Source organism: Pongo pygmaeus, chromosome 15 (assembly GCF_028885625.2).
Source record: "Pongo pygmaeus isolate AG05252 chromosome 15, NHGRI_mPonPyg2-v2.0_pri, whole genome shotgun sequence".
In the NCBI taxonomy this organism is placed as follows: Eukaryota; Metazoa; Chordata; class Mammalia; order Primates; family Hominidae; genus Pongo; species Pongo pygmaeus.
In genome coordinates this window covers 48537598-48549376 of record NC_072388.2, presented here as the reverse complement: position 1 = coordinate 48549376, position 11779 = coordinate 48537598, and the positions used below count along the sequence as shown (strand labels likewise).

The 11779-nt window shown below is 45.2% G+C and overlaps 1 long non-coding RNA gene across 1 annotated transcript; it reads left to right on the top strand.

Annotated features, from left to right (window-relative positions):
- The first annotated feature begins 6928 nt into the window (after positions 1-6928).
- On the top strand, positions 6929-10390 carry LOC134738085 (uncharacterized). The gene is made up of 3 exons (XR_010123629.1): positions 6929-7281; positions 7487-8001; positions 8553-10390. It is a non-coding gene; the product is annotated as an uncharacterized LOC134738085 (long non-coding RNA).
- Positions 10391-11779: the final 1389 nt, after the last annotated feature.

Here is an 11779-nt window from a genome sequence, read left to right as displayed (position 1 = left end):
AGGTCCAAGATGGATAGACATAAACCTATATATGATTAAACTGTCTGCATCACGTCAAGCAAATTGTTTCATTTTTTACACTTTTATTCTCAAAACTATTATTTTCCCCCCATATTAACTAATAGTTGACACACTGGGACACCTAGCACATAGCAGATCTCAATACTTATTTGTTGAATGAGTAAATGAGTGGTTTAGGCAAATAATGTTATCGTGATCCTCTCTTACCTTAGTCAGTGAAAGCTGTATGCAATTTAAAGTATTTGTTTTCTTACCACAATCTAGGCACGTTTAAATGTATATAAACACACACACACACATATATATACATACATATATACATTTTGAGACAGAGTTTCGCTCTTATTGCCCAGGCTGGAGTGCAATGGCACGACCTCGGCTCACTTCAACCTCTGTCTCCCGGGTAGCTGGGATTACAGGCGCCCGCCACCACGCCCAGTTAATTTTTTGTATTTTTAGTAGAGACGGGGTTTCACCATGTTGGCAAGGCTGGTCTCGAACTCCTCACCTCAGGAGATCCACCCACCTCTGCCTCCCAGAGTGCTGGCATTACAGGCATGAGCCACCGCGCCCGGCTGGCCAGTTCAAATGTATTAACCTCAGCATATAGTCAGCTTGGAGAATAGAAAGTCAAAGAAAGGCAAATCAATTTGCCAATTATTCTGAATGTGTGACATTAGCCTAAATCTACAGAGTCCCCAAACAAAAGAAGCACTCTTCAAAGTTAGCTAATGAAAATGAAGCATTTTAAATATTTTCAAAATGAATAAATTATATACAACATAAAGCTTTTACCACATTGGTGTGAACAGATAGAATCAATAGTTGGATAAAGTGTGTTAAATATCAGGATATTAATGTATAGAGTTTTGGTTTGGGGACATGATTTATTACCCGTCAGATCAGAATCAACGTAATAAATAGTCTTGCTGTAATGGAGTTCTACTAAGATCTAAAATGTCAAAACATTTCGGCAGAACTGTCATATGGAAATCAAAGCATATTCAAATGGGAGAAAATAGACCCCGCAAGTTTATTTATAGGCCTAGCAGTGTAACATTGGATAAGGAACTTCAACTGTTCTCTCTTAGGATTTATTCTGATATTTAAAAGCCTGTCACAAGAAATGTGTTTCTGGATCGATTAAATATTGTGTATCAACCATATTAAAGGTTCTTCCTACACGCAGGGTGTTGTCCAGAAGAAAACGTGTTTTCTGTCAAACTGTAATTCCGGTTAATCCACTGCTTGTTTATTAAATGTAATGGAATCAGGGACAACCCACGGGGTATGTCCTAAAATGCACATAATAACCCGTCGCAATGAAAATCCTGCCAGCAGCAGTAGACGACTCCGCTGCAGCGAGCTGAGAACAGGAACCGTGTCAAGGGTGGGGGAACTGTCGGCGCCGTGGGAGGACGCAGCCCAGGGCTGAACCGCCACACCCAGGTGACCGAGCTCAGGCTGGGTAATTTGTCAGCCGGGCCCTCTGGCGGCCCTGCCTCTTCACCGCGCCCCGCCGGCGGCCCTGCCTCCCTCCCCCTCCCAGTTGCTGGCGGCCCCACCTCTTCTACACCCCGCCTGCGGCCCCGCCTTCCGCCCGCCCACTTGCTGGTGGCCCCGCCTCTCCCACACCCCCGCCGCCAGCCCCGCTTCTCCCCAACGCTTCCGCCGGCGGCCCAGTCCCTTGCCCTGGGACCCCAGCCTGTAGTGTTTGGAGACCCCGGCTCCTCATCTATTTCTCTTGATCTGGGGTCCGACTGGCGATAGTGTCCGCAGTGCGCCCCTTTCTCTTGGTCGTCCATGACCTCCACGTCGTCTTTTCTTCAGCTGCGTTGGGCCCCCTCCTCGGGTGTTCTGTCACGGCCCAGAAATCAGGGCCTGAGCGGCTCAGGTTCAGCCTCAGCCTTGTCTGGTACCCCTTCCCTGGGGAAAGCTGAGAAGAAGGACCAGACTCAACCTGCCCACAAGGCTTCTTCCCTTACCAGGACAGAAAGCCTTTTCATATGACTCCATGCTCTTTGTTTAACGTCTCTAAAGGACTAATTTACAAACTTTTGAGCTCCATGGCATGGAGTTTTTTGTAGACAGATTGAGACATCCCATTTGAGATGAGGTTATTATCCAATGTTTAATGCCACAAAAATAACTTTCATACAGGTTACTTTTTTTTTTTGAGACAGATTCTTGCTCTGTTGCCCAGACTAAAATGCAGTTGCACGTCTCGGCTTACTACAACTTCTTCAAGCGATTCTCCTGCCTTAGCTTCCTGAATAACTGGGACTACAGGCGCGCACCACCAGGCCAGGCTAATTTTTGTATTTTTAGTAGAGATGGGGTTTCACCATGTTGGCCAGGCTGGCCTCGAACTCCTGCCCTGAAGTGATCCGCCTGCCGGGGCCTCACAAAGTGCTAGGATTACAGGCGTGAGCCACTGCGCGCGGCCGTATAGAGGTTACATTTTGAACAAGCAAAGCCCCATACAGCCAGACACGGCCTTGTTTTTTGCACTGTTAAAAAGCAAATGGCTGGCCGGGCGCGGTGGCTCATGCCTGTAATCCCAGCACTTTGGGAGGCCGAGGCAGGCGGATCACGAGGTCAGGAGATCGAGACCATCCTGGCTAACACGGTGAAACCCAGTCTCTACTAAAAATACAAAAAAAAAAAAAAATTATCTGGGCGTGGTGGTGGGCGCCTGCAGTCCCAGCTACTCAGGAGGATGAGGCAGCAGAATGGCGTGAACCCGGGAGCCAAAGCGTGCAGTGAGCTGAGATCGTGTCACTGCACTCCGGCTTGGGCGACAGAGCAAGACTCTGTCTCAAAAAAAAGCAAACGGCCAATTTGAGGTTGTGCATAGCTGACTTAGCACTGGATACTATGCCAATCACTAATTCATAAAACAATACAGGTGAAATATATAGAATAGTAAAGTGGTGATTAGTGTGACTGATGGTGGTTCAATTTAAATAGTGATAAATTATGATGCATCAAGTCAAAAGATTATAGGGCCACCTGGTCGGGAGCAGTGGCTCACACCTGTAATTCCGGCATTTTGGGAGGCCGAGGCAGGCAGATCACCTGAGGCCAGGAGTTCGAGACTAGCCTGGCCAACATGGTGAAACCCCCATCTCTACTAAAAATACAAAAATTAGCTAGATGTGGTGAAGCCTGCCTGTAGTCCCAGTTACTCGGGAGGCTGAGGCAGGAGAATCGTTTGAACTGGGAAGGTGGTGGTTGCAGTGAGCTGAGGTTGCGCTACTGCACGCCAGCCTGGGAGACAGAGCAAGACTCTGTCTCAAATAATAATAATAATAAAAGATTATACTGCCACCAAAAGCATAGTGACATGTGGGAAAGAAAAGCGAGACACAGATGTTTTATTTACAACATAATTTTAATAAAAATAGGTATGCATGGCTGGGCGTGGTGGCTCACGCCTGTAAGCCCAGCACTTTGGGAGGCTGAGGCGGGTGGATCACCTAAGATCAGGAGTTCAAGACCAGCCTGGCTAACATGGTGAAACCCCGTTTCTACTAAAAATACAAAAAATTAGCCGGGCATGGTGGCACGTGCCTGTAATCCCAGCTACTCAGGAGGCTGAGGCAGGAAAATCACTTGAACCCAGGAGGCGGAGGTTGCAGTGAGCCGAGATCACACCATTGCACTCCAGCTTGGGCAACTGGAGCGAAACTCCGTCTCAAAAAATAAATAAATAATAAAAATAAACACAGGTATGAATATAAATACAGATTGTAGAATAATACAGAACTCTAACTGGAAAATCAGACTCTTCTTAGAGGATACTGAGGATGGTTCAGCCCATTGGGGTGCCCTGTAGATACTTGGAGCTCTTTTGGTTCCTGCTCTGAGTTCTGCTTATCTAGGATTTTCTTCTGTGAATCTCCCTCTATTAGTTAGAGTACAGAGTATGCTGTAATAATAAAGAGACCCCAAAATATAGTGATTTAATTGAGATGGAAGCTTATTTCTCATCTAACAGTCCAGAGGTAGGAGTGGTGGAGGTTATAGGGTGGATCAGCTTCATTAATTCATCCATGGACTCTGCTGTTTTGGTTTTATTTTGGTTTGGTTTGTTTTTGTTTTGTTTTTTGTTTTGTTTTGTTTTCCAATCCTGCCCCTTCTGCATTCACTGGTTTCTTTCCTCTTGACCCTAGGTATTTTTCCTAATTTGCATGGTTAAAGGTGGGGCACTGCAGTGGATCTACACTGGCGCCACCTAGTGCTGGAGAAGGCCAAAAGAGCGAAAGTGGAGGGCAACCGATTTCTTTTTAAGCAAGTGATGCAGAGGGCACATACAACTTTCATTCATATTCCATTAGTGAGAACTTGACCACACTTGGTTGTAAGGAAATCCAGGCAATGTGGTCTCTAGCTGGGATTTCATGTGCCCAAGTAGCAATGTATTAGCATTGTAAAAGGGGAGAACCGACTTTGGGGGACAACTAACATTTCATGATCTGCCCATTTTCTTCTGACCAACTTCCTTGAGATAATTTTCTTTCTTCTGAATTTCCTAAAGAGAGGTTCGTTTACTTCAGTTTACAGACAGTCCTTGTTTGCAATCAATGTACCTTAACTGATGCCTCATTCTTCAGGCCCTAATTTAAATGATACCTCCTAAAAGAGGCTTACCTGACTACATTCTCAAAAGCAGGTGCCCCACCTGCTTCCTACCACCATTGTTTATATCTCAGTACTGTGCTTCCTTCACCAGCACTTATCACAGTTTGAAATTATAATTTGTTTTGCTAAGTTTTTGTCTGTCTCTTCCACTGTCTCTTTTCTTCACCACCACATCTCTATCACCTAGTACAGTGCCTGTCATTGGATAAGTAAAAAGTAAATATTTGGTATTGAATGGATGAAATAGTAGTCAAGGATGACTCTGAGAGTTCTGAAGTGAGCAACTAAACATACTGATGAGCCAGGCACGGTGGCTCACGCCTGTAATCCCAGCACTTTGGGAGGCTGAGGCAGGTGGATCATGAGGTCAGGAGTTCAAGACCAGCCTGGCCAACATGGCGAAACCCCATCTTTACTGAAAATACAAAAATTAGCTGGGCGCGGTGGTGGGCACCTGTAATCCCAGCTACTGAGGAGGCTGAGGCAGGAGAATCACTTGAACCAGGAGGCGGAGGTTGCAGTGAGCCGAGATCGTGCCACTGCACTCCAGCCTGGGCAACGGAGCAAGACCCTGTCTCAAAAAATAAATAAATAAACGTACTGATAAAAAGAAAAATTGGTCAAGCTTGGAAGAAGAGGAGAAGATGATCAGTTTTGTTTGCAGATACTGAATTTGAAGTTTTAAATGATTTCAAGGTGACATCCAGAAGGCAACTAAAAATGTGAATCTGAAGCTCTGGAAACAGCATCAGATTGAACTACAGATTTGAGAGCCTTGAGAATTGATTACATCACTCATGAAGAACACGGTAAGAGAACAGAGAACATTTAGGAGGGAACTGTAAGGAACAAAAACATTTGCTGGGTGCGCAGAAGAGAGAGCCTGGGAGGAAATATCAGGGGCTGTGAACAAGAACCAGGGAGAAGAAACGTTCAGGGAGGAAATAGCAGTCACAAGTGACAGAGATTGGTGGTAAATTATGTCACCTATGTCAGAAAGGGTTCCTTAGACCTACCAATAGGAGGCTTGGGTATCGTAGCCTTAGCTAGAATAGTTTCAGTGGATTGGTGGGCTATGAACTGAAGAGAGAAGAAGCAAATGTAGCAATTGTAGAACATGGTTTGAAGAAGTGCAGCCATGAAAACAACAGACAGATTTCATTTAGAAAGACAGGCAAGGTCAAAGGAATTTTTTTGCTTTTTTTTTTTTTAAGAAGAAAGGCAGCTTGGAATTTGTATAAATGAAAGAGAGAGATAGGATGGGTGAAAATGATTGATGGAAGAATTTTGACCTACTGGGTTTGAGGTAGGAGGGGAAAACAGAAGGGTGCTCTTCTCTGAAGGTGTAAAGATAAATTTAGAGCAGGGAGAGCAGCAAAGAGTTGAAAAGTTTTTGTCTGTTGGCCTTCAATTTATCCATGAAGAAAGGAGCAACGTTATCTGTTACAAGGATGGAGGTGAAGGGGAAAGTCTGGACTGGTTTTTAGGAGACAAGGGGTGGGGGGTGAGGGAAAGACTATAGATTAAGACGACAAACAGAAGGTCTGCTTTTGCAGATCTACTATGGTCGAAAATTATTTTTTCTTTCCTCTCCTCTATCCCTTCCTAACCTAAGCTTGTCGCAAAAAAGGCTTCAGGCTGCCAAATCCAAATTTTTCCACCAATATACCCCGATACTAGCTTTTTCTCCAAAAACAATGGGCAACTAACATGCAGGGCAGAGAAAACAAACAGTTGCCCCAGGCTTCCTTCGTTCGAATAGTGAAGACTGAGCTGGCCTCGGCACTGTTCAGACTCCCAACCTCTGCTACTGTGGGTTATTCTCCTTATAGTGCAGTCACCTCCTAAATGCTTGCTGAAAATAATGGAAGACTTCGGGCCAGATGTTTGCCTCTTAAGTAACGTCCTCCAAAAGATGCAGCACATATTTAAGGCCTGCTGAAGCAAGCAACGCTGAGGAACCAGGTTATTGCGTTTTTCTCTCGCTGCGTGTCCGGACGCCACACTATGAGCATTAAGCGCATACTGACCAATTTCTGTTAAGCAGGAACGTGGTGTTCGGATCAAAACACCGGGAGCCGCGGCCGCAACCGCGCCGGTAGGCTTCCGGGTCCCAACTCTGTAAGGCAGAACGGCTGCCCAGCTCGGATGACGCCACACTAACGTAGCCTCCAGACCGCCCAGTGTGGGTGTGTCCAAACCCACGTCGCCCGGCCTGGCCACCCCGCCTCCCCAATGACGTAACTGCACTACAGCTTCTAGTAGCTTTTCGCAGCGTCTCCGACCGCCGGGCGCGGTGGCGCGTGCCTGTAGTCCCAGCTACTCGGGAGGCTGAGGTGGGAGGATCGCTTGAGCCCAGGAGTTCTGGGCTGTAGTGCGCTATGCCGATCGGGTGTCCGCACTAAGTTCGGCATCAATATGGTGACCTCCCGGGAGCGGGGGACCACCAGGTTGCCTAAGGAGGGGTGAACCGGCCCAGGTCGGAAACGGAGCAGGTCAAAACTCCCGTGCTGATCAGTAGTGGGATCGCGCCTGTGAATAGCCACTGCACTCCAGCCTGAGCAACATAGCGAGACCCCGTCTCTTTTGCCCCCCTCCCTCATTGAGGGTACCTTTGTAAGTAGATAGTGTGTCTTTGAAGTTAAGAAGTTTGCCTCCTTTCCGGTTCATACGTATTAAAAAGCATACTAATGTGCGCATTTAAAGACGAGTCCTCTCTTCCTCTAAAGGAAAAAATATATAGAGAGACGTGTTACTGAGGTTTATAATTGGCTTTCTCTCTCCACTCTTATATTTATCCACTGTTTTATGTTTCCTTTAGCGCTAAATCTCACCAATTGACGGGATGCTTAGGGATTTGCAACCGCCTCATCGCTGCCCCCTACCTGCGCATATTCAAAACGTCTCTGCTAAAAGCTGTTATTACCCACAGAGCCAACAGGGGCCGCTCGTTTACCCACAGACAGTCGGAAAAAAATGGCCGCCGGATCACAGAGAGCAAAAAGTACGTTCTCTTCAAGAATTTCCGAGTTCTTCCCGCGGCCGTTCAGGATGCTGCTTGCAGTTACCAACACTATTCCCCTGCACTGAGTTGACCTGAGCTTCCCTGCCTACCTCCTGTCACGGATGTCACCTTCTTTCACCCCTGTCCTGTCAAGGTTTTTGCTTTAAAATGCTATAGACCAAAGACGGGCAAATCAACAGTCTTACACACAAATCCTTTCGTTCTACTTGGCTACAAGCAGGGCTAATCTTCCGAAGAGGAACCCCACTACTGCCTCCTTATAAGGGAAAAACTCCTCTCAGAGGAACCCAGAACGCCCTGTGATGACAGAGGTGAGGGGCCAGCGTGGCAGAATGCATCACCCTGTCTCCCCGCTTGCTTCTCTCTCCGTCGGATTGCCAAAAAGGGAAGGGCACCTAGACTCCGAAAAGTGATTGAAGCAAAGGGAGTTTAAACAACGCGCTCAGCCGCCTGGGTCTTGAACCCAGTGTTAATGAGAGCAAAAACCTCTGCATCCTCCACTGAGCTGTCCTTCAGCATGTCTCATAATCATGCTTCATTTAAAAAAAAATAAGTGAATAAGCTATGAAAGAAGACAACCTTTAAATTTTTCAAAAGTTCTTGGTGGTCTGTGATTAGAAATTTCATCTATATGAAATAACTGTTTTGGAGGGCTTACTGTTAAATTCAGGCATTTTAGGGCCAGTGGAAATTGGTTAAGCATTCACATCAGTCTTAACATTAATCTGATAATCTACTGGGAGTTTAAAGACTCTAAGCACTAAACACAGATTTTCCTCACTATCTATAAAATGAAAGAGGAAAGAAGCATTGTACTAAATTTTTTATAAAGCTAATTGTATTCCCCCCTTTTTTTTTGTAGGTAGTTCATTGCATTTTGAACAAGGATAACTGTCAGAAAAGATCCTCTTTGAATCGAACAGATATCTCCCCCATGGCTGCTTCTGGGTCTGCCCTCTGCAACCACATGGAAGAAGTCTGATTCCAGTTCTTCAGGACAACTTTTCAAGAATTTAAAAAATCACCTGCAAATGAATGCATTTTTACAAAAGGAAAATAGGTAGAGGTGCTATTTAAAAAAAAAATCTTTACCTTCTCACCAACCTTAAAATAAGAAGCAAAATAATTTTGGTATATCTTTTTTTTTTTTTTTTTTTGAGACAGAGTCTTGCTCTGTCACCCAGACTGGAGTTCTGGGGAGCGATCTCTGCTCACTGCAACCTCTGCCTCCCGGGTTCAAGCGCTTCTCCTGCCTCAAGCCTCCCGAGTAGCTGGGATTACAGGCACACACCACCATGCCCGGCTAATTTTTGTATCTCTTTTGTTTTTCACTAAATGGATCCCTGAATTGGACCCAGAATGACTTAGCTATGGATGTAAGAACTGCTTTTGAGTAGCTGCCTCTATTAGCCCTGAGGTTCCTACTTCCTGAATTCCATGACCTCTGGGATAACTCAGCTTTGTGGAACTGAGGTGTGATAGGCAGCATAATGACCACCTCCCCAAAGATATCTATGTGCTAACCAACCAAGGAATGTGGACAGCCCCTGAAGCTGGAAAAGGCAAGGAAAAGGATTCTCTTCAAGAGTTTCCAGAAGAAATTCAGCCCTCTTCACCCATTTGGTACTTCTGATCTCCAGAACTCTTAAATAATAAATTTGGCCGCGTGTAGTGGCTCACACCTGTAATTCCCAGCACTTTGAGAGGCCAAGGCAGGTGGATTGCTTGAGCTCAGGATTTGGAGACCAGCCTGCACAAAATGGTGAAACCCTGTCTCTACAAAAAATATGAAAATTAACCGTGTGTGGTAGTATGTGCCTGCAGTCCCAGCTACCAGGGAGGCTGAGGTGGGAGGATCACCTGAGCCCAGGAGATTGAGGCTGCAGTGAGTTGTTAGTGTCCCACTGCATTCCAGCCAAGGGGACAGAGTGAGACCCCATCTCAATAATAATAATAATAAATTTATGTTGTTTAAGCCTCTAAATTTGTGGTAATTTGATACAGCAAATTATCACAGAATAGGAAAGTAATACATGGGGGGAATCAAGCTCAGTCTGTAACTGACAAAACTCTGAGAGATCAGAAAGGTATCCTTTCAGTAACTGTCTTCTTGAACTCCTGACCTCAAGTGATGCGCCTACCTCAACCGTGCCCAGCCAGTAACTGTCTTCTTTAACATACTTGTACTTTAAAAAAAAAAAAAAACTTTTAAGTTGAACACATTTTCACATTGATATTTTTTTCTGTGTGTGTGTGTGTGTGTGTGTGTGTGTGTGTGTGGACTACACTTTTAAGTTTTTAATTATGTTTAGGGTTAAGATTAGGGTTATGGTGGAATATTTTTGACATATAGTGACTTTAAACTTTTATGGGCTGGGCGCAGTGGCTCACGCCTATAATCCTAACACTTTGGGAGGCTGAGGCGGGCAGATCACCTAAGGTCGGGAGTTCAAGATCAGCCTGACCAACATGGAGAAACCCCCATCTGTAATAAAAATACAAAATTAGCCAGGTGTGGTGGTACATGCCTATAATCCCAGCTACTGGGGAGACTGAGGCAGGAGAATCGCTCAGACTCGGGAGGCAGAGGCTGAAGTGAGCCAAGAGTGAGCCATTGCACTCTCAGCCTGGGCAACAAGAGTGAAACTCGGTCTCAAAAACAAAACAAAACAAAAACAATACCCCTTTAATGTATTCAGATCTGTTAATCTAATCATTTATGTTTTCTGCTTTTGGTGTTTTGCTTTGAAGGGTCTCACCCATGCCAAGAGGATATAAATATTCACATAAATGTTTATGACTTTTATCTTTTAGAGTATGTACTTCACTGACTTAAAAATAACATTCCTAGGCCGGGCGCAGTGGCTCACGCCTGTAATCCCAGCACTTTGGGAAGCTGAGGCAGGCGGATCACGAGGTCAGGAGTTTGAGACCAGCCTGACCAACATGGCGAAACCCCGTCTCTACTAAAAATACAAAAATTAGCTGGGTGTGGTGGTGTGTGCCTGTAATCCCAGCTACTCAGGAGGCTGAGACAGGAGAATTACTTGGACCCAGGAGGTGGAGGTTGCAGTGAGCCAAGATTGTGCCACTGCACCCCAGTCTAGCAGTCTGGGTGACAGAGTGAGACTCTGTCTCAAAAAAAAAATACATAAATAAATAAAATAACCTTCCTTGTCCAAAACAATGTTTTCTTATTCTAAAACTCTAATTTTTTTTTTTTAAGAGATGGAGTCTCGTTCCATCACCAGGCTGGATTGCAGTGGCATGATCATAGATCATAGCTCACTGCAGCCTCACTCCTGGGCTCAAGCCTTTTGCCACACCCTTCCAAGCAATTGGAACTATAGGCACATGCCACCATGCCCAGGTTAAATTTGTTTACTAGTAATATGAGAACTGTTAAAAAAAAAAATTCAGACAAATTAAATTTTTCAGAGTTTTTTTGAGCAAAGAATGATTCATGAACAGGACAGCACTCAGAACCAGAAGAGATTCAGAGAGTTCCACATTATGAGCAGATAATATTCACAGATAGAGAAGGGAAGTGAGATACTGAAACAGCTTGATTGGTTACAGCTCAGTATTTGCCTTATTTGGACATGGTTTGCTTAATTAGCAGCCTGTGATTAGCTGAAGCTTGGCAGCTGTGATGGCTGAGCCTCAGCTATTTGTTACAAGAATATACTCGTAAGCTTTCGATTTGTTTACATACCAAATTGGATTATTGTTCAGTATTGAGGGACTCAAGGTATAGCAGCAGCCTTAGGCCAAATTTAATGTAGCAGAACTCTTACTTTCTTCTTTTTTTTTTTTTTGAGATGGAGTCTTTCTCTGTCACCCAGGCTACAGTGCAGCAATCTTGGCTCACTGCAACCTCCGCCTCCCGGATTCAAGCGATTCTCCTGCCTCAGCCTCCTGAGTAACTGGGATTATAGGTGCCTGCCACCGCGCCTGGCTAATTTTTGTATTTTTTTAAGTAGATAAGGGGGTTTCATCATCTTGGCCAGGCTGGTCTCGAACTCCTGACCTCGTGATCCACCTGCCTCAGCCTCCCAAAGTGCTGAGATTACAGGCGTGAGCCACCTC